Source organism: Topomyia yanbarensis, chromosome 2 (assembly GCF_030247195.1).
Source record: "Topomyia yanbarensis strain Yona2022 chromosome 2, ASM3024719v1, whole genome shotgun sequence".
Taxonomy (NCBI): Eukaryota; Metazoa; Arthropoda; class Insecta; order Diptera; family Culicidae; genus Topomyia; species Topomyia yanbarensis.
In genome coordinates this window covers 431,291,060-431,314,390 of record NC_080671.1, presented here as the reverse complement: position 1 = coordinate 431,314,390, position 23,331 = coordinate 431,291,060, and the positions used below count along the sequence as shown (strand labels likewise).

At 39.0% G+C, this 23,331-nt stretch overlaps 1 protein-coding gene across 3 annotated transcripts in view; it reads right to left on the bottom strand.

Moving 5' to 3' along the window:
- The window catches only part of LOC131685422 (mucin-5AC), a 232,477-nt gene that overhangs the window by 113,257 nt on the left and 95,889 nt on the right, over positions 1–23,331 (bottom strand). The window contains exon 1 of one of the 3 annotated variants that reach the window (XM_058969124.1): positions 13,636–14,194. The exons of the other annotated variants lie outside the window; for them this stretch is intronic. The gene's annotated coding sequence lies outside the window, so the exon portion shown is untranslated. Of the gene's footprint in view, positions 1–13,635; positions 14,195–23,331 lie in introns of those variants that run through there. 3 annotated transcript variants of the gene reach the window in all.

The window sequence follows — 23,331 nt, the reverse complement described above, 5'->3', positions numbered from 1 at the left end:
GTGAAGATTTTTTTTTATTATTTCGATTATAGAGGTTTTAACCTTAAGGTCATTCGCTTCTTCGGGTTAGGAAAATCTCTTATGAAAAATTTCTAACCCTATGTGCGGGGTCGGGACTCGAACCCAGGTGCGCTGCGTACAAGGCAATCGATTTACCAACTACACTACGCCCATCCCGAGTTGTGAAGATTGTTTTCGCGTACATCTATACTGAAGACACCAATTTGATATACCCGAGAAAGTTTTTAGTATCTGTTCAGTTACTGGGGACTTCAGGGCAGTCAAAATTAGATCCCCTGTTCGTTAAGCGTGGCGTTTGTTGAAGAATAAAATGCTTATCGATGAATAGAATGTATGTACAATTCAGTTCCACCATATTAGAAATGTTGTAGTGATAAGGTTCAAGGATGAACTACACATTATGTCTCCAAATACATCCAATGTCACTATTCGACAATTTATGTCGCATTATGCAGAAATTCTCTCCGTTAAGAATGATAAATGGAACAATTGTTCCCAGGCATTATTGACGGAGTTTTAGTGATGAGAATGCGGTTGAAAAACCCTATTTCTTTCTTCGCAAAACTGCAAACTGGCTCAGCCTATTCTCAGACAACTCTGCGCACTTATGAGAATCAGTCTCCTACGTGTCAGTACTGTGAACAATCCACACATTATGGATAACTCCACGCAACATAACCCAAGACACCTACCACAACATATAGGGATGACATCGAATAGGATGAAGACGAGAATGAGTTGATGCAAAACAAATTACAGCCACACATTAGACCAACTACTTTTGCGAAGAACCAGCTCCACCGATTGCCAAGTAACAGTACTACGTGACAGGATAACACTAATGGACAGCATAGCACTCGACAACATAGCAGCGAGTTTATCTCGAAGGTTGTCGTAATGAGCGTCCGCGTCCCTTATCACCTATTTTATCATCAACAGTGCTATCTTTGAAAATGAACAACCTTGGTTATGCAACTAATTTGTCCGATCTTATTTTATTGCAAACAATTAAGTAGTCTTCATTTTAATATATTCAGAATTGCACATATTTTGTCGCAAGTAATTGTAATTTTTTTTTTGATTTCATGGTATTGTAAGGGAACACGTATCCGCTGGTGGATGTCGCGCTGACATTTGATGTTGCGCTGACATTTAATGGGCGTGGGGAATACGCATGGTCTTGTCTGTGTGAAACGATGACTATTGAATCATGTATGGGGGTTGAAAATTGACAGTTTGCCAGTTACCCATTTGTAGCAGTCATATGAGCATGAATAATATATGTTTCGTGGTCATATTCATTGGCTTACTTTTAGTATAATAAATCAAATAAATTAATTGTTTTCATTATATTGAATACGTTCATATACTTTGAAGTAGAGCATTTACTACAGGGTGCGCCAGCTGGATGTATCCTTTTTGAACATTGAACAACTCCGCCATTTTCAACCGATTTTCACAAATAAACAAGTTTTTTCGAGGATATTTTATGCCATTTATTATAAGCCAGGTTTAGAATACAACGTCGATTAAATGACCACCCCGATTTGATACAGAAAAAGCAGCTCTTTTTGCGGGCATTTTGCCTGACATTGAACAGCATTTCGGACTTAATCGCAGCAATTTCAGCTCGTATATTAGCTTTGTTATCGGTAACACTTTTTTTTAACACTACAACAACTACATTGGAAAGTTGTGGGCGCTGTCGAACAGGAATCCCGTACTCAAAGAAAATCCTAACCAAATTACGGATTTTGTTGTTTGTAGGCGCCTGCCATATTTTTTACGAGAAGCACGTGCAGTTTTCGCTATTGAACGATCGTTTTCAATGTAAAGCGCTACGATATCAGCGCGTTCTTTTAGTGTAAATCGACTCATAGCTAAAATGGCTAAATCGACTCATAGCCAAAATCGGATGGAAGATGGCGAAGTTGCTGAATGTTGAAATAGAATACATCAAGATGTATATTACTGATTGTCATGAAAACCATTCTTTGATATTCTACCTAGATTATTGACGTAAAAGGCGACAAGGAATAATAAAATGGTTTACATACCGTTTGATTTAATCAAACATAAGCAGCACTCCCGACTGTCGGCAGTCCGAAGCTGAAGTAACAATTAAAAAAGAGCATTTCCAACTTAATTCGACAAACGACAATTCTATCATAAATTCTCGGTAGCCGGCTGCCCAGGGCAATAAACACATGACAACACTTCTGAGAGATGCATAGATCGTATCACTTATCAAGGCGAATCCAGATTTGTGTAACTCTTCACCCCTTCCCACTAACAAAAACTCCATCCCGAGGCAAACGTGGAGATGCAGAAGTATACACGGTCTCCATAGCAACGTTTGCTACACTAACATTCCTTTCCTTCCCCGATGACTGTAAGGACGTGACCGGCGCAGTTATTGACATTTCAAAGTACAGAAGTCTCGAAACGTGCAGATCAAGAATGGATAGCTACTCCCAGGCGCGTATCCAATTGAAAATAGACAGAAAGAATTAACGGTGACAATTCACCGTGACACCTTTTATTGGACACACTCCGGTCATTGGTTCTGTCTATTTTCCATTGGACTGGAACGTGTCCGTGAAAAAAGAAAAAAATCATGACTTTCGTCAAAATAAGGAATATATGTAAATTCCATCAACGGCTGAATTCGCCGTTAGTATCTGCTGATGGGCTTTGAGGGCAGACTTCAATATGCCTCCCTATAGCTTTATTCACCACCAAAGTCTGGCGGTGTCTAAGCTAGCTAATGGGAAGCAAACTGTGATTATATAATCTCAAGCCTGAACGCGAATCACTAGAGCGAAAAATAGACTAACAAGTGAATTCTGCCTGAGAAGGGGCGGTGACGATTCGCTTATAAGAGGCATTGGGGGTAGAATGGGTCCATTAGTAGGTATTGGGGCTGTGGCGAGAATAGTGATACTGTTGGGAATCTGTGATGACATTATCACAGTTCCTCGATAGCGGAGTGGTTAACGCACCCAACTAAAGACTGGGAGATCACAGTTTCGATTCCTGCCTGAGGACATATCAGTGTGTCCAATAAAAGGTGAATTGTCACCATTTCGGTTCTTTCTGTCCTTTGTTCACTGAACACAATCCTAAAAACCTTGAAAAAAGGAAAAAAACATGACTCACGTCAAAACATGGAATATAGGTAATCCCAGGCCCCATTTGTTGATTCTCTGTGCAATTTCGCTTGTTTTAGTCAATCACGGAGAACAACTACGAATTGTACGATCATCCTGCTCATGCTCACGCTGTCATAATGAGCGCAGAAAACAGTATGAACAAACACATAATGTATGCAGTCATTTTACATACACTTAAAATAAACTCAGATCAATACAAATACAACCGTTAAATAACTAAATCAAAACATGTCATCAAATAGCATCAAATAGTTTCTATAAAAACCCATACACGGACACTAATCTGGAAAATGAGCACAAAGAAATCGAAAAGCATATTTAGACTTACCAGAATAGTGTTAGGCTATTATGTATATTTTCAAAGTACCTAATTCTAAATTTTGTATGCAAAGCATTAGTTTTCATGTGTTCTAAAACATTTTTAGTGGGAAAAATGGTCTATCAAATAACAATATGTTTGCAATATTCAAGTTCGTACCATATCTAAAGGTTCAATGCAGGGGTGCCCTTTGTTCACAATGATCAAATATTTGTCAAACGTTGATTTATCTTTGCAATAACTAGCTGCACGTTTGAAAAAGCCTTATAAGTATAATAGATTGTTAAAATCGGTTATACACTCAAGTGCTAAATTCGGCCTGGGGTCAAACTTTAACGATTTTTGGCTTTTAATGTTGAACGTAACGTAACACGGGTTTTCCTGCGTGTAAATAACTTCTTTTTAGCTTTTAGAGGATCCGCAAGGCTCAGTTTTCAACCGACATTTACTTTCTAAAATAAATAAAATGCCAAAATAAATGTTGCAAAAACAAAAACTGCATATGAGAAGGTAAATATCAGATAAAAACTTCAAGTGTAAAAATCAGGTTGGGCATTTTGATGTAAGAGAAGTTTAACAAAAAAGTCTTCAGTAGGGGATCCCGGGGCTAGTTGGCGGTTGGGGTAAGTTGGCGGAAGCCCCTTTTCTCTGTTTCTATTAGACATAAAGCGTTGCCTCTCGTTGTGTACCTCAAGTAATGTGAAACACATTATCCGATGTGTTTTTGTTGCAAAACATTTTGTTTTGTTGAAATTGTGGGCGATATTGTGTTTTCGAGAATACCAAGTAAATTTTCTAAATTTGAAATACTTTGCGGTATTTAGGGTGATTTTCAATCTATTTCCCGAATGACTATATTTTTCGATTACGCGTGAAAAGAGCTTTCAGTATCCGTATAGATATTACATCTACCCACAAACAAAAGTTATTTTTTAAATAGTTTTTAATAAAATATGCGGTTGGGGTAAGTTCGCGGGGCAAGTTGGCAGTACTATTTACAATGCAAAAAAGTCATCAAAAAATTTTATTTCTGGAATTCACTCCAAAGAAAGAAAATCTTTTTCTCGTGTATCTCGCCAATGTAGGAGACATTTATTCCGGCCAATTGCACGAAAAAATTCGAAAATTTGCTTTTGAATAGCGTCAAAGTCAAAATGCTGGAGTATTGAAACTGAAATATAATAGCAAATGTTTTCTCGAAAAGACATTCAGCACGTTCCAAAAGCACCCTTGAGGTAATTGAATCTTCATTTGATTGCTTAGTTTTTGGCATATCCTCACATACCCCGGCTCCGGGGTAAGTTGGCGGGTTTTCCGCATCACATATTTTTGTCTCTAAAAAAAGGAGACAATGCATCAAACACTTTTAAAAAAATCAGATGTTGCCAACAGTCTGCTATTTCATGCCGCGTGTTCCATTTTGCAAGATCTACCTACATCAAAGCGGTAAAAATTGAAAACTGAAAACACCGCCAACTAGCCCCGGTCTCCCTATACAGCGCAAAAAATATATCCGCTTTCTACCAAAAACAAAAATTCTTTTTATTATTTTTGGCCGGTTTTATACATGTCCACTTTTTTCCAGTGAGAACCTTTTCAGAGAATCTTATGCTGAAGGATATATTTGCACGCGTTTTACGCAGCATGTTCTGTCGTTGCGACTTTTATTTTCGGTCGCTATTTATGAAAGGCAATTTGTGGAGAATTTTTATAAATGGAAAGTACGCTGTTACGGACACGGCAGGTACGATGGGCAGTACGTTTCTCATATAATATATGAATGATAAATGTAGTATAGATAATGTAGATACCTAACGCTTTTGAAAATGTACATAATACCATGGAATTGCAACCTTGGGCTATTCCTTAACATAACAAATGAATATGATATACTGAAAGATTCATTGGTTATGTACCATGAAGCTGTCTCCAATGATATTAGCACTGAATGGTGCAGGTGGTGAAATTGAATAAAAGCCGCAAGTATACGCTCCATTTTTACCTTCAGAAGATATTCCCTCTTTCCAAGGCCCAGCCATTCAAAACAAAATTTAAAGTTGAGATCAGTTTCTGAAGTGAGTCATGTTTCGCGCGTAATGCAAATGGGTACTCCTCCTGGGTACTTTCTCTTGTTGCCACCCCCTCTTCCCCCCTTCCAAAAAGAAAGATGTTCCTTGCTTTTGTGGACCTTCAGAATCGTTTTTGTAAGTTTATAAGCTTGCCTAGGAATTCTCTGAAAGAACAGGTGGCGGAGCACTTTCCAAAATTGCTGTAAAAGTGCGCATTGAGTGTTCAAACAAGCGAACAGGTGGTCTTGGCGAAGGTTATCAAAAATGAGATCATCATGGAGTAGTCTTTTAGTCGTACTTTATGACAGCTAAATACAATTCCTTATGCTCGAGTTTTTTACTGACTGAAGCAAGGGATTTTTGAATCGGTCTAACCCGTTCCTTTGCTGCAGATCCTCACAAGTAAGATCCGTCTTAACCTTCCCTAGCTGTTAACTTTTTGTTACGAATAAGGTGTTAGCGGGTCATATTGACCCCGATTTCGAACTTATTTTACGGCACATTTTCAGCCAAATCTACATGAACTTGTACCCAAATTGTTTGTTGAAGTTTCAATTTTCATTTTCTGGTGAATATTACTGTTGGCCAGGTTGGCCAGTGGGAATCGAAAATATTTTTCGAAAACATATAAGGGTACACTGAAACCTCCATTTACGAATTCTTTTTTTTTACGTAACTGTTTTTACGAACTAAATTCGAAACGAACCAGATTCGTAAAAAAAGTTTGTGTACGTACAGTGCAGTATGAAGTCGTAAACAGTTTGATTTATTTTTAGCTAACAATTACTAATAAAAGTTGGATACTTTCGGAATGGGGTTAACGAGTATATAACGGAAATCGATGTCGTATGTCATTTTGAAATCCAAGATGGCGGCTTCCGGTATAGATGAATTCTCTATTCGGAACGGGGTTGACGAGTACATAACGAAAATCGATGTCGAAACCCATTTTGAAATCCAAAATGGCGACTTCCGGTATAGATGAATTCTCTATAACCTCAGCAATATGGGTATTTTCGTAACGGGGTTGACGAGTACATAACGGAAGTCGATGGCGGAAGCCATTTTGAAATCCAAAATGGCGACTTCCGGTATAGATGAATTCTCTATAACTTCAGCAATATGGGTATTTAGAGGACAAGGTTCGTGAAGAACATGTGTAGGTCATAAATACGAACTCGTTAAAATGAGAATTCGAGAAACACTAAAAACAAAACACCTAAGACCTGAGGTTCTAAGACCAATTTTATGAATGGACCAGTTCAGCAAATGTTCCGGATCTTCTGGATGGTCACTATGTGGACAATAGTCAATTTTTCACTCGGAATTATGAATTTATGCCAATGCAATGTGAACAAATGTTTTCGAAAAAACTTCAGAATTCTAGATTCATAAATTAGCCAGTTTTACGGATGTTCCGGATCTTCCGAATAATTTTAACGTATAATCCAGATTAAGTATTTGAATCAGAGTATCACTATCATTTTAGATGGCATTATGCAATCTTAAATTCCCATAAGGGAAAATTGGACTGAACCACTTTGTGCATTAAGGGCACAAAACCTAACTTAAATTAAGTTTTATTTTTTGTGCTTCGAATTCATCTGAGTCAGCAAATCTGAGCCTCTGTGCTTGCTTTCCGGGACATCACTCGGGATAAGTCAGTTGCTTTGAACGTTCACATGTGTCGTGTGAACTGTTTGGAATTTTTTGTGTCTAACTAGTGCTAATTTGGGTACTAGTTTAGATACATCGTCTAACTAGACACCCAGATGGTGCTAGTTACTGACGAGATGAATTCGAAACACAAAAAAAAAATAAAACTTAATTTTAGATGGGCTTTTATATATGTTTTCAAGAATATTATAAAACTTTGGGATCAGTTTCAATGATTGATCACTTTGTCGCTTGTTCAATAGTATGTAAAATACTATTATACTGCCGGAATCGGCATCAGAATTGTAATCCGGAACATCCCAGATCGGTCGTATCATGTACAAATTTAATATATACATTCTCATTTTTGTTTTATTTGCATTTATTATTAGTATTCTGTCAATAAACCGGTGATTTATGATGACGGTTCTGCATACATATTTTTATGCCAAAGATGACCCTATTCGGCACCGATTCCCACTGGCCAACCTGGTCAAAAACAGTAATATTCACCAGAAACTGAAAATTGAAACTTCAACCAACAATTTGGGTACAAGTTCATGTAGATTTGGCTGAAAATGTGCCTTAAAACTAAGTTAGAAATCGGGGTCAATATGACCCGCTAACACCTTATTCGTAACTTTTTTTGTACAGCCCTTCAGGAATGCCCGACAATTTTGAACTCAATTGAAAATCGTTGCGCTCCATGAAAGAGAAAAAGTCAAGAAATTCCAAACTGCTAGGTGCAAAACTAAAAAAGTTAGCGCATTTTGAAAGTTCATTTTGGGTCATATTGACCCCAACACCTAGGGAAGGTTAAATACGCCATCTATCTTCAAGCCGCGGGCTGGTACATAGATAGGGTGTTTTATTACGATATCGCGTTGGCTTGCTCAAGGCTACCAACAACAACGCGCAAGCAGTTAGGCCGGACCTTGAATACTTATCTGTACTGCTGTTATATGCATATTTGTCCCATGTTCTATGGGATTTCCTATATACATGGGACAATTATGCGTATAACAGCAGTGTAGTGCATGCATGAAATGATCCGGTTGCAAACAAAAGAACTATACCGTTACAATACCTTTGCTAGTGAATGTTGCATTAGAAATAATAGACTGTTATCAGGATATACTTATGTAGGTGAATTAGATCCGAAGCCGAACGTGTAAATAGAGGACGAAAAATAAGCGATTTAGTGAGTAAAATGATCGGTTCTCGTCACATCGTTATTAACAAGCTTGCTGCAAGGACAATTCTTGTGCCTAGTGTATATTATAGTCTCCCAGTATTCGATGGGCTCTCTTAGGTGCTCCATATTGACAACTCAGCCAAAAGTAGACTGGTAAAATTCGTTTTTTTTCAAGTCGCCTTCGAAAGGCTTTCTGAAAATCAGTTTTTGCTTTATCCATAGAAGTTATGCAGACAATACCTTTGCTAGTGAACTACATGGGACAAATAGGCTTATAACGGCAATATATGTCTCGTATATTTTCAAAGTAATTCAAATTTATGCAAACATGAAGCTATTTGCAAAACAAAATAAACATTTTGGAAAGTGCAGAAATGGAGAGCAGATTTTGCTGCAAATAATGCACATACACATGCTGATCCAATTTTTTTTAGGAAAATCTTCAAAATGTATCAATTTAATTCGTATGCGAAGTATAGCTAAAAACTGTGAGTTGAGCAATACATCAAATTATTTGTCTCTCGTCATTTCAAACTATACATATGTTGAATGGATTCAGTACCTCCAAAACCAACTAGACAATGTACAAGAATGCGTGAAATACAGGAAAATAAAAAATAAGGTGAGGAGAAAAAAAATATCGAACGGAATATTGGTCAGAATGAAAGGTCAATGTCTAACCAGTATCCGCCAAGCGAAATGTATAACAGCGCGGTCGATGTGATTCCATACAGATCGAAAACTATGCTTCGTAAACCGTATCAAAAACAACTGAATATTCGTAAAAAGCACAAGTCGAGAAACGGTTACTGATTCTTGCCAAAAATGACGCTTCTGATTCAGATGTATTCCGTTCAGAATGAAATAACAAGATTATAACAGAACACGATTTTTGTAGCATATTGTGTTATAAATTAGGTCTCGTAGTTAAAATAACAGAAATTTATGATAAGTAACAATGCGAAATATAGTTTTGAAATATTTCTGTTATGTATTTCTCATCGGGATACCATATTAAACACTTGAAGTTGCAAATATGAATAGTTCCTGGAAGCTGAAAAATGCTAAGGATCTCGAGTTTTAATACAATTAAAAAAAAAAAAAGAACCGTTGCACAACATAACTAGTAAACCGGAATCAAGAAAACAAAAATTAATACGAAATAGCGAGCAGCAATGTGAGACTCACAGTAATATATTTCTATGCTATCAAATTTGTAAAATTATAACTTTGAAACACATATGAAAAATGCCAGACCAAAATGGCATTAACTTCCGCCATTGCAACATGCTCCGCTGGATGCTAACTGCTGGCACTGTTTAATGTTAGGTGGCTATTTGAACAATACAGTCTGCTTCCATTCAGCGAAAACATCGGTCACGAATAGCAAATCTAAGCAATATACCATTAGCCATTCGCGTTAGGTACATGTGCACGGTGCCATAGATATTCAATTACCGTTATTCTCGTTTTTGTGCTATAGAAGTCAAGTAGCGCTATTCTCGTTTCGGCAGTGACGCTTGAATCGATCGAGATGACATTCAGTGATAGTAAGGAGATTTCTTTGCGCCGTGTTTGTACCGCCGTAGTGGGTTTTCGTGGCTCCAAAGCTAGACCACTCATACGAGAAGTGAAGCGCTTGCTGAAAGATAAAAGGTATCTCAAGCAAACTGATGTTATTTGTATTCAATTTCATCATGCACGTGAGGTTGTACTTATAGGATTCAAAAGTAATCTCTTAGCCGAATAATGTATTTTGGTGTATTATGCTTATCTGAATATTACACGAAAATACATTGTTCGGCTAAGAGCTTACTTTTGAATCCTATAAGTATAACAGTGCAATCGAGGTACGAAGACATGATCTACCACCGCATAGACTCGATAGCACTATTCGCCACTTCATGTTGCAATGCGGAGAAGTTCTTTCCATTAGAGATGACAAATGAAACTTCTTCCCAGGCATTACCAACGGTGTCCAAGTGCTTGGAATGCGGTAGAAGCACCCTATTCTTTCCTTCGTTACCCTGTGACCTGGCACTACATGTGCTCAGATCGCGTTGCGTGATAATCAGTTTCTCACTTGTCTGTACTGCAAACAATCTGTGAATAAAGTGCCACGTACGTTACGAAACAAAGGTTGGATCGTGAAACATTATTCAGAGTCCTTGAACCTTGAACATGGTCTGATTTTCGTAGCTGTATTTGCATATATTATATTACTTAATTTCTCGTAAACTATGCTGCGAAACTCGTAATATTAATTATAATTCCTTTCAATCATCGTGAACTTGCTCATGATTCGAGATATATTAGTCACGATTCAATATTTGTGCTCGTGAAATTGTTCACAAAATCGGAAAATATTACTCATTTGTGCGTAAAAAATCTCATGATTCCTAACGAATTAGTAACGACTGGCAATTCATGCTCGTGAAATAATTAACAAATCCATGAAATATTTTTCACGTATTCGTGATCCAGTTCATATTTGCTCGTAAAATAGTTAAAATACTACTCATATATACGTAAACTGATTCACGATTCCTAGTATAATAGCCCCATCTCACCATTCGTGCTCGTGAAACAGTTCACCAAATCATGAAATATGATCCATGGAAACGTCAACTGGTTCATGGTTTCTAGTATAATTGTCATAACTGACCATTCGTGTTCATTATAGATTAGTAAAATGGCTCATACTTCCGAGTTCATGATTCACGATCTATCTATTTCAATTTCATGTAACTGCACAAGGGTATGAAATTTTTACAAATTTGGATCTTTTTTAATAATCATAAAGTTTTTTCCAGCTGCTAGGGACTAATAAAAGGTGCAGGCAGTAGAAATTAGAAAACTATTAAGACTTGACTTTATGCATTTGATAAAGTACAATGTGATGTCCAGACAGAAAACGAAAACTACGCTTTGCTCCAAAAATACATTATAGAGCCACAAATCGTGTTCGTGACATAGTTCAAAAAACAAGTAAGCTCAAGAATAAAATGTCACGATAGCGTGCATATAGTCTTGAAAATCTTGAATAAGATCTAAAAATCATGAACATAAATCACACTACTGGTGACTAAACTATCAAAAATCGTGACTACGATCCTGAATTCAGGAAAACAAATCACTTTACTTGTGATTATAATGACACAATGATATATGCATATAAATTACGAAAATCGTGACTAAGGTCCGGAAATCAAGAACATTCGACAAAACCGAAGTTTTAGCAAAATAATTCCCTTTAAAATACTGGTTTTATTCTTGAGCTTGATACCAACACATTAAAATTATCCCTCCAGTGCAGACACAATGAAAACATTGGTTGAAGTGCGTGAATGAAAAAATAAAGAATTTCCTCTTCTCTCCACTTTATGCCCCCTCCCCGCTCACGGTAACCTTCCGCTAGACCTTACTGGAAAGCTTCGCTGCGGGAACCCCGCGACGACTTACTCAATATCAGCCAGCCAGCCTCTCATATGAGTGTAGTACCTATATGTATGCGTGCATCCCACGTTCGAAACAAATCGAAAGGGCCCCACAAACTGCTCGGAATAAAAATGATACGGCCGGTTTAGCAAGAAAATTCCCCGACAACGACGACGACACTCGCCGTACAACAATAACAACTCCATGCGAAAAACCTTTATGTTTATGCTCCAACTTGTCCAAATTTGGTAGCACCACCAGCGGCTGACGATGGCGCAGACAGGCAGGCAAGCAGGCAGGCGGACATGCGCAGATCAGTCGCTCTATCCCCAAAAATCGCGTGTGTATACAAACAAAAACATGCTGAACGTCGCGATACGAGCAAGCATCGGGGGCGGCTGTGGGGGGACTGGAAACCTGGAAGCCGGCACAGTGCCGATTTGAAGCAGTCCCCACCAGTCAGCAGGATGTCAGCTTTTTATTTTGGTTCGGGAAGAGAGGACACGGGATGACCGGGCACTCGACCGACCGGTTCTTGGGGGGGTGAGTTGAGGGATGGCTGGCTAGGCTGGGCGAGAGAAAGGGGGTAAATTTATGGTACTGGTAATGGCTTAATGGTAGGCAGTACACGTTGTTGAGCATGACGATGATAGTGACGCGTAGTGGTTGTAGTAGTAACATGTGTTGTGATTGTAGCTGCCTCCAGCCGGACTGGTTTTGCTTGGGGTGTGTAGTAGGCCGGGGAGGCTAAATGTTTGTTTCGAGAAAAAATTCTAATATTTTTAATATTTCATCAGTAATAAATAGTTTTCTTAAAATAGCTTTGTTTTTTGCTAAATATCACAAGAATACACAACAAAGACACCCCGTCAAACGGCTACGTGACGATGGACGGTATGCTGAACCAACACACCAGAAGCGAAGAACGTGGGCAAAGCGTGAGCACGCGCGCCTGTATGAGAGAGAAAGAGAGAAATGGAGAAAGAGAACGGCATGACAACGTGATAAAGAAACGGTCCGAATAACCACACACTACCACACGAGCACCAGTAAACAACACCCCGACCGAAAGCCCTATCCCGCGGTCGTTGATCCTGTTATTCTGGACTGGCAACATTCTGCAGGAATCCCCGCCCAGCCCCGTCCCAATGACGTCTTACGGTTTGCGATTGGTTTGTTGCACAAAGTGTAGCCTGCAGAGAGAGGGAGTTGGGAACCATTTTTGGGACCTCACTAACCTTCAAGGACTACTAGCGCTGAAGGCGACCTGCCACGATGAACAAAGACTACAGTCCACTAGCTAGATGGGAAGTCACGCTTCCTTCACTTTGCGTCATACTCATGAATAAAAAGCTCTTTGATAAACGACTTTTCCAGTGTATAGTCTAACACCTACACGCCCCACCCTCGTTAGTCTGGCTTTCTTTTTGCGGATTTGGTGGAGCAGTGTTTGCGCTCAGCGATGGCGAAAGGTGCGGCGCGGAGTCGCTTAAAGTAGAACGCAGTATACTTTATAATATGGCTCGGCAAAAAAACCGTTAGGATTTTTTCTTCGAGTGTCGGTCTAACACTTTGCACACACCATTGAACATCAGACTTTTTAAGTGATTTCATGATAGTAGAAGAGTTTATCGAATAGACTGGAATTCTAGAAACGTTTTGGACAAGCTCGAATTTTTCCGACGTCACAAAGAACATTTTTTCAAGGCAAAAAAGGGCATTACTGGGCCCCTTCCTGAATGTTGTGTATGTGCATCAAGTTACCGTTTGATGTTCGTTGTTCCCTTCTCCAGCCGATGACGCCCGTGTGTTGGTAGCTCCAGTTGCTAATATGCGTATTGGAGAGAGCCAGCAGAACGTATTGAAACCACGAAAGAAAAAAAAACACAAGTACGCTTCACCCGTTCTTCTTTTCAATTTGATTTTCACACGAACTTCATGGAAGAAATTTCCCTGATACTTTATCGATTAAGTCTTTCAACACTCTAAAAACACTCACTAATCACCACTTTTTCACTAGGGACCTCCTACTGTATATTACACTACTATTCACAAAATACTGTACACTGCTACAACAACGCACTTCCAGCAAACTACACGGTCATGACTTACTTTTTCGCAAACCTTCGAACGACACTGCCTCTGCTATTGCTTTCGCCCGGTATTTGGGACTGGGGGGCTAAACGATAATCAATTAGTAGAAGAACGCTTTGCAGAAGCTTTCCAAACTCTGAAGCTGAACACACCACCGCACATATGACGACGTGTAACCAACGCCACTTCTCGAAGCGCTTTGTGGACGTCGTCGCTGAATGACTGGCGGCTGGCTGCTCTAGAGCGCTGGGCTGGTGTGCCTCTTCCGTTACACAGTGCCGCCAGTGCCAATACTGTGCTGCGGGAGAGCTGATGGTACATTTATTTGCAAAACAAACGCGCGCGCACACACATCTATAGAACACCACTAATAGAAAAATAATGTGTGTGTATACACATCCAAGCAAGCCCAGCTGCAGCCGGAGTTTCGGTTCTCGCTTGCTCGCATTCACAACTTTTCGCTCTGCACCCTTCTGATAATTGCATCTTTTAGTTCGTTGTGCATAAGCACGCACGCATCATTACGCATACTGCTTGCCTGCGAAGATGTGTTAGTCCCCCCCAATCTATGCTGAGCTGACCGAACGAATAGCATGTATAGACGAGTTCTTATGTATGACAGCATGCTAAGTGTCGGTAGATAAATGTACGTACGTACACACCAGAAAAGGGAGCGAGAAACCAAAACATAGCATTGGCACTATCGAGAGCATAGAGCGAAACCGCTTCACCGCTGTCTGCTGATGGCTTTGTACCGTCAGGGGACAGAAGTTGGAAGCGGCCGCACCGCAGACCAGGAGAGAATCGGTTGGAAAGAAGGCAAAAAATATCACGATTATCACCACTCTGCTCACACATCCATGTACAACTACAACACAACGTTTCGGTTCGGTTTGACACCGCATCGAAAACACTTGAAACGAATTCAGATTCATGGATGGCTTTGGTGGAGTTAAAAAATTCCATCTAAAGTCGCCTGAAAGATACACTATCGGTGACAAACTTCGACCTTCCATGACGAACAGTCTCGCTCGAGTTCAGGGTGCACGCGGAAGTTGTGTGTGGACGTGATTCCGTTAAATTTTTGAATTCAACATCAAACCATCGTGGAATTGAAAATTCTTGTGTTACCACGACATCAAGAATTTTGTTCGGTCGTTTGGCAAGGGTCATGGTACCAAGACGCATAGTAGGCAGAAATCAGTTGTGTATTTTTCTTTGATTTAGTTCTTTTTCTGGAGTTGTCCTACTGAAGCTGTAGAGCTAGGGTCTCGGAAGGGCATCCCTCAGAACCACTCACCATAATTGCAGATGAAACGGGAAATGTCACCCACTAAAACACTACTTAAGGCCAATTGCAGCGGGCCGTGATATTTATTGTACAGTTCATATATGTGCGGGGATAGGGACTTCTCGATCGTGTGTATCATCGCGAAGTGGTCGAGTGTTTGTGCGTTAACGTGTTCGATGGCGTGGGCATTTGTATGCCGCGTGTGCTGGTGTGTATGTAACTTCGCGTAGATAACTTTGATTTTATAACCGTATGGTCATTCGTGTTTTTGATCGATCGCGCGGACCGTGACTCTGATGCTTAATTTTCAGTGTACGGTTCAGATACCAGTAGAGAGTTCCCCCATAACACTAGAGTTCCCGGTCATATCGCCATGGAACGTGTTGTCTAGTGAATATGAGTCATTTTTATGTTGGTCCAACTTAACTTATTGGCATAAGTCTAGGCTGCTACGACCGAGGGTAGGTACTTCCGGACGTTACCGATTGATAATCGTGCGAGCGGTGGATTAATGCTTGAGACCGCGTTTGTAAATTTATAGGTGCTACAACGTTCACTCAATTACCGGGGTGTTTTAATGTTCGCGAGATCGCAGGCGTAAGTATGTGTGGATGCCTGTTCGCGTTTGTAGCCAGTTTTGTGTTATAGCGAAGGCTACGAGCGTTTGTACGAGAGACTACGCAATTAATTGTGTTAGTAAGTGTTGGTATGAATCAAATTTAAGATAAAGTAAATAAAAACAAAAAAGTTGCAATAAGATTATTTAGAGGTGTATAAACTGATCGATATTATTTTTGGTATACACGAGGGAAAAGCAAACCAGTAGAAGTACATCAAAAACAGGCTAAGGAAGTAGAAGAAAAGAGCACGTGTAACATGCAATCAAACTACTTTAACTCGTCTAAATACCAGCAAATGAAGTTTATTTACCATTAACAACAATAGCATTCTGTTAGAATTTTAATATGCTATGCTGACCGGGAAATAATGATTCATATGCGTCGGTAAATTAATTGTACCTTAATTTATCCAACCCGATCTTCCCGAATGAATCGAATCGAATGCACAAATTGAACACCTGAAGGATTACCCACTATTTTATCATATACGACAGTTCTGCGTCAATTACGTGACCCAACTGAGGAATTCCACGAAGATCCGTCCGAAAATAATTAAAATCCTGATCGACCATCTTGGATTCCTATGAAACTTTACACATTTAATCGGCATGGAAAACTAAACATTTTCCACAATCAGTAAGATTATGTTGACGCAAGAGCAATTTTTTAAAAGGGCGTAAACATTTCTACGTGCATTAATTTATTTTTTTTTGTTCGATTACTGTATTTTATACAGCAAAACTTTCTGAGGATGAGTTTGAGAGAATGAATATTTATGTGCTAAAAAAATATACACTGAAAAAATTTTTGTGTCATTTTTCACAAAAACAAAAATTTGTGTTAAAAATTTAAATTGCAAAAAAACCCATTTTTTCTAATTTTTTATATTTTGTCAATAAAAACCTCAAGAGAAAGGAAACATTTTGAATGTGATTGTATGATGGAGAACTTATCGGTAAAAAGTTTTTCTAACAATAACTTTATACATGTGTAATGTTGTTTCTATAAAATGGGAAGATCCCACTATGAATTTAGTATAACACTAACACCTGCAAAACCCCAAAGATTACCTTTTATATAATCAATCTACAAATACATTTATTAGTCTCAAAATATCATGCCGTGCGTGCAGTTGTGTGGCTATCCGAAAAGCCCTGTAAACAAAATTCTATCTTTTCATTACACATGTTTTTAAATTTCATGCTAATTAACATACACAACTGTTATTTTATTACAGAATATAATTCTTAGTCTTATTTCAAATCAAAATGTATTCAACAAAAATCTTCCAAAATGCGATAGTTAATTTTGCAGTTAATTCGTGTGATTATGCCCTTTTTAAAAGTTATTCGCGTTACCCCATCAAAAAGTGTCTCAAAAATCTAATGTTTATCGTTCTAAAGACGTAAAAGAAACTTTTTCAGTGTATTTGGATCATGGAGAAGCTTTCAATAAAAAAGTTTTCCTACAACAACTTTTGACATATTTTTATAATTCATACTATTTGCAGTTAAAAATACAATTTTCTTTTTGAATATGATTCTAAACACTATTTTAAATCAAAATGCTAATAACAAAAAATTTTGGAAATGTAGTAGTTCTCGAGATATTTCAAATTTTGTTTTAACAACATAATTCTTTTGTTTTATTACGGTCTTTTCAGAAGTTATTCGCGTTTCTCTATCAACAATAACTGTCAAAAGTTGTTGTTAGGAAAGCTTTTTTATTGAAAGATTCTCCATGATCCAAATACACTGAAAAAGTTTCTTTTACGTCTTTTAAACGATAAACATTAGATTTTTGACATTTTATGATGGGGTAACACGAATAACTTTTAAAAAGGGCATAGTTACACGAATTAACTGTTTTTGTGAGAACAAAATTCCAAATATCTCGAAAACTATCGCATTTTGGAAGATTTTTGTTAAACACATTTTGATTTAAAATAAGATTAAGAATTATATTCTGTAATAAAATTACAGTTTTGTATGTCAATTAGTATGAAAATTTAAAAACAAGTATAAAGTTATTGTTAGAAAAACTTCTCTACCGATAAGTTCTCCATCATACAATCACATGATTGATCGTTAGTTTGGGCTGGTGCAGAGTATGAAAAAACACAAAACTTAAAAAAAGGCCCATAAGTCAACTCGATCTCCTCGATGCACCACTATCGAAACGTAATGCAATACCCATTTTAAAGCAATTGTCTGTTCGAGGTTCTTTAATACTGATACATGGAATATGCTTCATGATGTTTGCAATACCGACAAACTCATCAACCTGGGGAGAGATATTTTACTTTAAGTAAGTTATTAGATTAAAAACCCCAGCACACGTATTTTTCTCAATATATCGAAGTTTACAGCACTTCGAAGCGCGCCTCGTCTTCCAAAATTAGTGGTAACTTAAAAATTCAAACACGACTAGCTTAAAACGATGTCTTTCTTAAAGTGCCTGAAGAGCTGCAATCGCCATCTTCACTTTCTATAGCATCGCAATTTTTAACAGGGTTCTAACGTTTCAAGTATTTCAAGTTTCCGTTAAAAATCGTCAAATTCTTTGTCGATGATTCCATACTGTATATATTTTTACAGTTTTGGGTTCGTAATTTAGCAGGGCTGCGACAACTAGTTTCATGATGAGGTTGCTGTCCGTTCCGGAACAGACGCTGTTTTGAGTCGCTCCTAAAATGTAGAACCTACACTACTCAGTTCTGCCTTTCCCTGTTTCTCGACACGGGAGGTTACCAGGATTACTAGTACTCCAGCTGTAGGGTCACGAGTAGGTGGCCCTTTTGATCGATTCGGTTGTCACGATTTCGCAAGCAAATCAATCAAAACGACCCGAAAAGAACACAGGAACAGTCGTGGATGACGGCTCCGTACAGCCTGGAAAGTCTGTGTCAAGAAGATAGTTGACTACTTCATCTTCATCAGACCAATATCCACCAACACAAAAGTCTTTGGGTTTCAAAAGTAATTTATTTTGTAAGCTTTACGAGCCGACGTAAGTGCCTCAGACCCGGCTCTATCATATCCCGCTACTTTGAGTGAGTTTGTTTCAACCATTATCCAAATCACTTGGAAATACAATCGTTGGGAAATATCTATAAAGCCTAGTTTAACTCTCTTCGTAGAAGTCCTATTTCGTAGATATGAGATTACGATATCTAGCGAGACGTTAAAGTAATCAACGATGACGCATTTATTATCCAACCGATGAGTCGAGCTCATTCGTTACGAGCCAACTCACGCGTAATACTGTCAGAACATAGAGTTACATCGAATACCTCTTCTCTGCTAGATTGTGCCAATGTTAAGCAATTTTCTGCATGGAGTGTATGTGAGTTAGGAGACTCGTGCTGCTTAAGTGATTCATCAATTTAGAGCCTCTCAAAGTGATATCAAATTATGTGTTGGGCCTTTGCATTACTGCCGATTTTGAGTGGATACATGATACAACCCTTTTGAAATCATCAGAAGGTGATGATACATTATGCGGCAAATATGCGGAACAAAAGAGGTATTTTCTGTTAATGATATCAATAGTAATGTCAGAACGAACATCGCGAGATGTGAGGTCTGATATAAGATATGCGTCAATTTGCAAGTTTACATGTACGAGGCATTTCACGTGAATTTATCATGCCATTTTTCAGTAAACCATTGTTCAAAGTTGGTCTTCCACCAATGCAGGTATTTTTTTTCAGAAAGTATGCTGATAAAAACTGAATCAAAAGCCGCATGTATGTTTAAGAAAACTGATGCCATTCGTTATTTGCGAACATAGGTCATTGAGATTTCTGTTGATAACAACGCAAGGCAACATAGAAAGCAATTTGCTTTGACTAATCTGTCGAGGCGGAATAGGGTCATTTTTTTGAACAACTTCCAGATACTTAGGACTGGTGGTATCCAACGGGGAAAAACGATCGGAAATGGTGAGTGAAGCTAAGCAATCATGTGAAAAAAATTCACCACCCAGAGGCGAGACTCGAACCCGCAACCTTTGAGACTCCGGCCCAATGCACTAACCCTTATGCTATCCCTGGGTATGGTGACATCCCAGAAAGAACATATGATTATCCCACTGGCGACGGTGATCGTACCCTGCCTGCAAAGCGAGGAATCACACACAACGGCAGCTGATCACCCCAACACATTTGATCTATTTAATTTCCCCGCTAGATACCAAGGCCCGGGTTTTTATAATCGTCTGATGTCTAATTTTTAGTTCATTACCCATCGTACTTCGGTGGGTGACAGAGCTAATGAAGACTGTCGATTTCTGGTCCCTTGCCCAGTGAACAGAGGTATGACGGGAGCGAACCCGCCAGTTCGAATTAAACTAATAATTCAATTTTTTTGGTCTTTTGGCTTAAGTGCCAATACCTTATTTAGGACTGGTGGTATCCAACGGGAAAAAACGATCGGAAATGGTGAGTGAAGCTAAGCAATCATGTGAAAAAAATTCCCCACCCAGAGGCGAGACTCGAACTCGCAACCTTTGAGACTCCGGCCCAATGCACTAACCCTTATGCTATTCCTGGGTATGGTGACATCCCAGAAAGAACATATGATTATCCCACTGGCGACGGTGATTGTACCCTGCCTGCAAAGCGAGGAATCACACACAACGGCAGCTGATCACCCCAACACATTTGATCTATTTAATTTCCCCGCTAGATACCAAGGCCCGGGTTTTTATAATCGTCTGATGTCTAATTTTTAGTTCATTACCCATCGTACTTCGGTGGGTGACAGAGCTAATGAAGACTGTCGATTTCTGGTCCCTTGCCCAGTGAACAGAGGTATGACGGGAGCGAACCCGCCAGTTCGAATTAAACTAATAATTCAATTTTTTTGGTCTTTTGGCTTAAGTGCCAATACCTTATTTAGGACTGGTGGTATCCAACGGGAAAAAACGATCGGAAATGGTGAGTGAAGCTAAGCAATCATGTGAAAAAAATTCCCCACCCAGAGGCGAGACTCGAACTCGCAACTTTTGAGACTCCGGCCCAATGCACTAACCCTTATGCTATTCCTGGGTATGGTGACATCCCAGAAAGAACATATGATTATCCCACTGGCGACGGTGATTGTACCCTGCCTGCAAAGCGAGGAATCACACACAACGGCAGCTGATCACCCCAACACATTTGATCTATTTAATTTCCCCGCTAGATACCAAGGCCCGGGTTTTTATAATCGTCTGATGTCTAATTTTTAGTTCATTACCCATCGTACTTCGGTGGGTGACAGAGCTAATGAAGACTGTCGATTTCTGGTCCCTTGCCCAGTGAACAGAGGTATGACGGGAGCGAACCCGCCCGTTCGAATTAAACTAATAATTCAATTTTTTTTTTATCTTTTGGCTTAAGTGCCAATATTTAGGAATGGTGGTATCCAACGGGGAAAAACGATCGGAAATGGTGAGTGAAGCTAAGCAATCATGTGAAAAAAAAATTCCCCACCCAGAGGCGAGACTCGAACTCGCAACCTTTGAGACTCCGGCCCAATGCAGGGTACGATCACCGTCGCCAGTGGGATAATCATATGTTCTTTCTGGGATGTCACCATACCCAGGGATAGCATAAGGGTTAGTGCATTGGGCCGGAGTCTCAAAGGTTGCGAGTTCGAGTCTCGCCTCTGGGTGGGGAATTTTTTTTCACATGATTGCTTAGCTTCACTCACCATTTCCGATCGTTTTTCCCCGTTGGATACCACCAGTCCTGAATTTGGAATGCTCAGGCGAATTTTTTTTTTTGGAAAATGCCCGGATCATTGGTTAAAGTATCATTTTGATACGATCGGTAATAAATTGTGTTAGATGGAAGACGAGAACAGAAAACTGATCCTGCACACATCCACGTCAAAAACGAGTTTCTGTAGGACCTAGGACAAAAGTTTTATCTGCCACAAGGGCCCCAGCAAATTCAAGTGTGTGCTCTCCGATAATTTTGTGCAGAAACTGATGATCTAGCAAAGAATTTTCAGCTGTGGACCTAAAACCAAGTTTTACAAATAAGATCTGGTTAGATTTTGAAAGCTGTCACTACAACCGGGAGATACTGCAGTGGTACCGAGGATTCACCGAGATCGGAAATTCCTTCGCCTTGTTATAAGTACTCGCAAGCGATAACGGCGATGAATAGTTCGACAGGACTGATCGCACCTATTAATATGGCAGGCATCTCTTTTTGATGAAACTTGCTCTTTCCGCTAACTTTTTCCAGTCCCCAGTATCTAGTGTAATAAATTTCTTAAGTAAGCGCAACGTGATTGTGTTTATTGTAAACATTTTTGTTTATATAATTAGTGGGATAGTTATGCGTGGAATTTCAATAAGGGACAAACATACTTGGTGTTTTTGCACGGAATCTTAGAATAAACTGTATGATTTGGATGTGTTTTCTAAAAATATAAACATAAAAATAAAAAAACCGAGAATGCTAAAAAATTAACATGGGACAGTTATGCGTAGAATGGCAGTATTAATAGATGATAATTTTTAGGAGTTGTGACCTGGTTGGTAGATTGTTCATTACGGTGCATATTATTAGATTAGAATTACCAGTCCAATTGCCATTACGACATGCCAAGGACATTACCTACCCATCTTTTGCACATGCGAGTGAAACAAAGATGCTTTTAGCATCTGTTGCTGATAAGGCTTTTACACATTCTTTGTGCCCGGTGTTAAGGAAATCGATAACATCCAGCCATACAGCGAGTACAGATAGGTGACACCATATTAGCTTTACCATTTCCTAAATCGTCTTTAAATCTCCCGTAATTTCCGTCTCTTTTAGTGCATTCTTTTAAATTTCACTTTAGGTCAAGCTTGAAAAAGACCCAACTGATGATAATATGGGTGTCGAACCTGATTCGTCATAGAAGACTCCGACTTCGATCGGATCATATCTGCTCTTCTTGTTGACCAAAGATAATCAATCAGCTAAGTATGCTCACGATCTCGAAAGAACTGACGCAGAAATATTCAGCCATTCCAAATATATCGAAAGTTCACCCAAGCTTAGAATTGTGATATCCTATTAAAAGCAAACAAATTACATTATACCATTACATATATCGTTTATATAGAACTACCGTATCTACATACCCGCTCAAAAAGTAGAGATCGACGGTGTGATGACCGATTCGATGGTTTTGCATGGATCTGCTGAAGCTCGAGGTTGGCTGTTTCAATCGCATAGGACATAACAAATTTGTATAACGCTTCAAATCCGTATCGGGTGACCTGTTTTGCCTAATTACGCCTTATTCAACATGGTTCGACTGCCTGTTCGGCTGTTTGTATCGCGCGTCATGTTTTGCAATAAATACAGGAAAAAAAGTTAAGTAGTAAAAAGATCCGGTTGCAAATTCGTGGAGAATCGCGAGAATGTACTTATTGTGGGGAGAGTTCTCATGATCTATTACCATTTCCCGC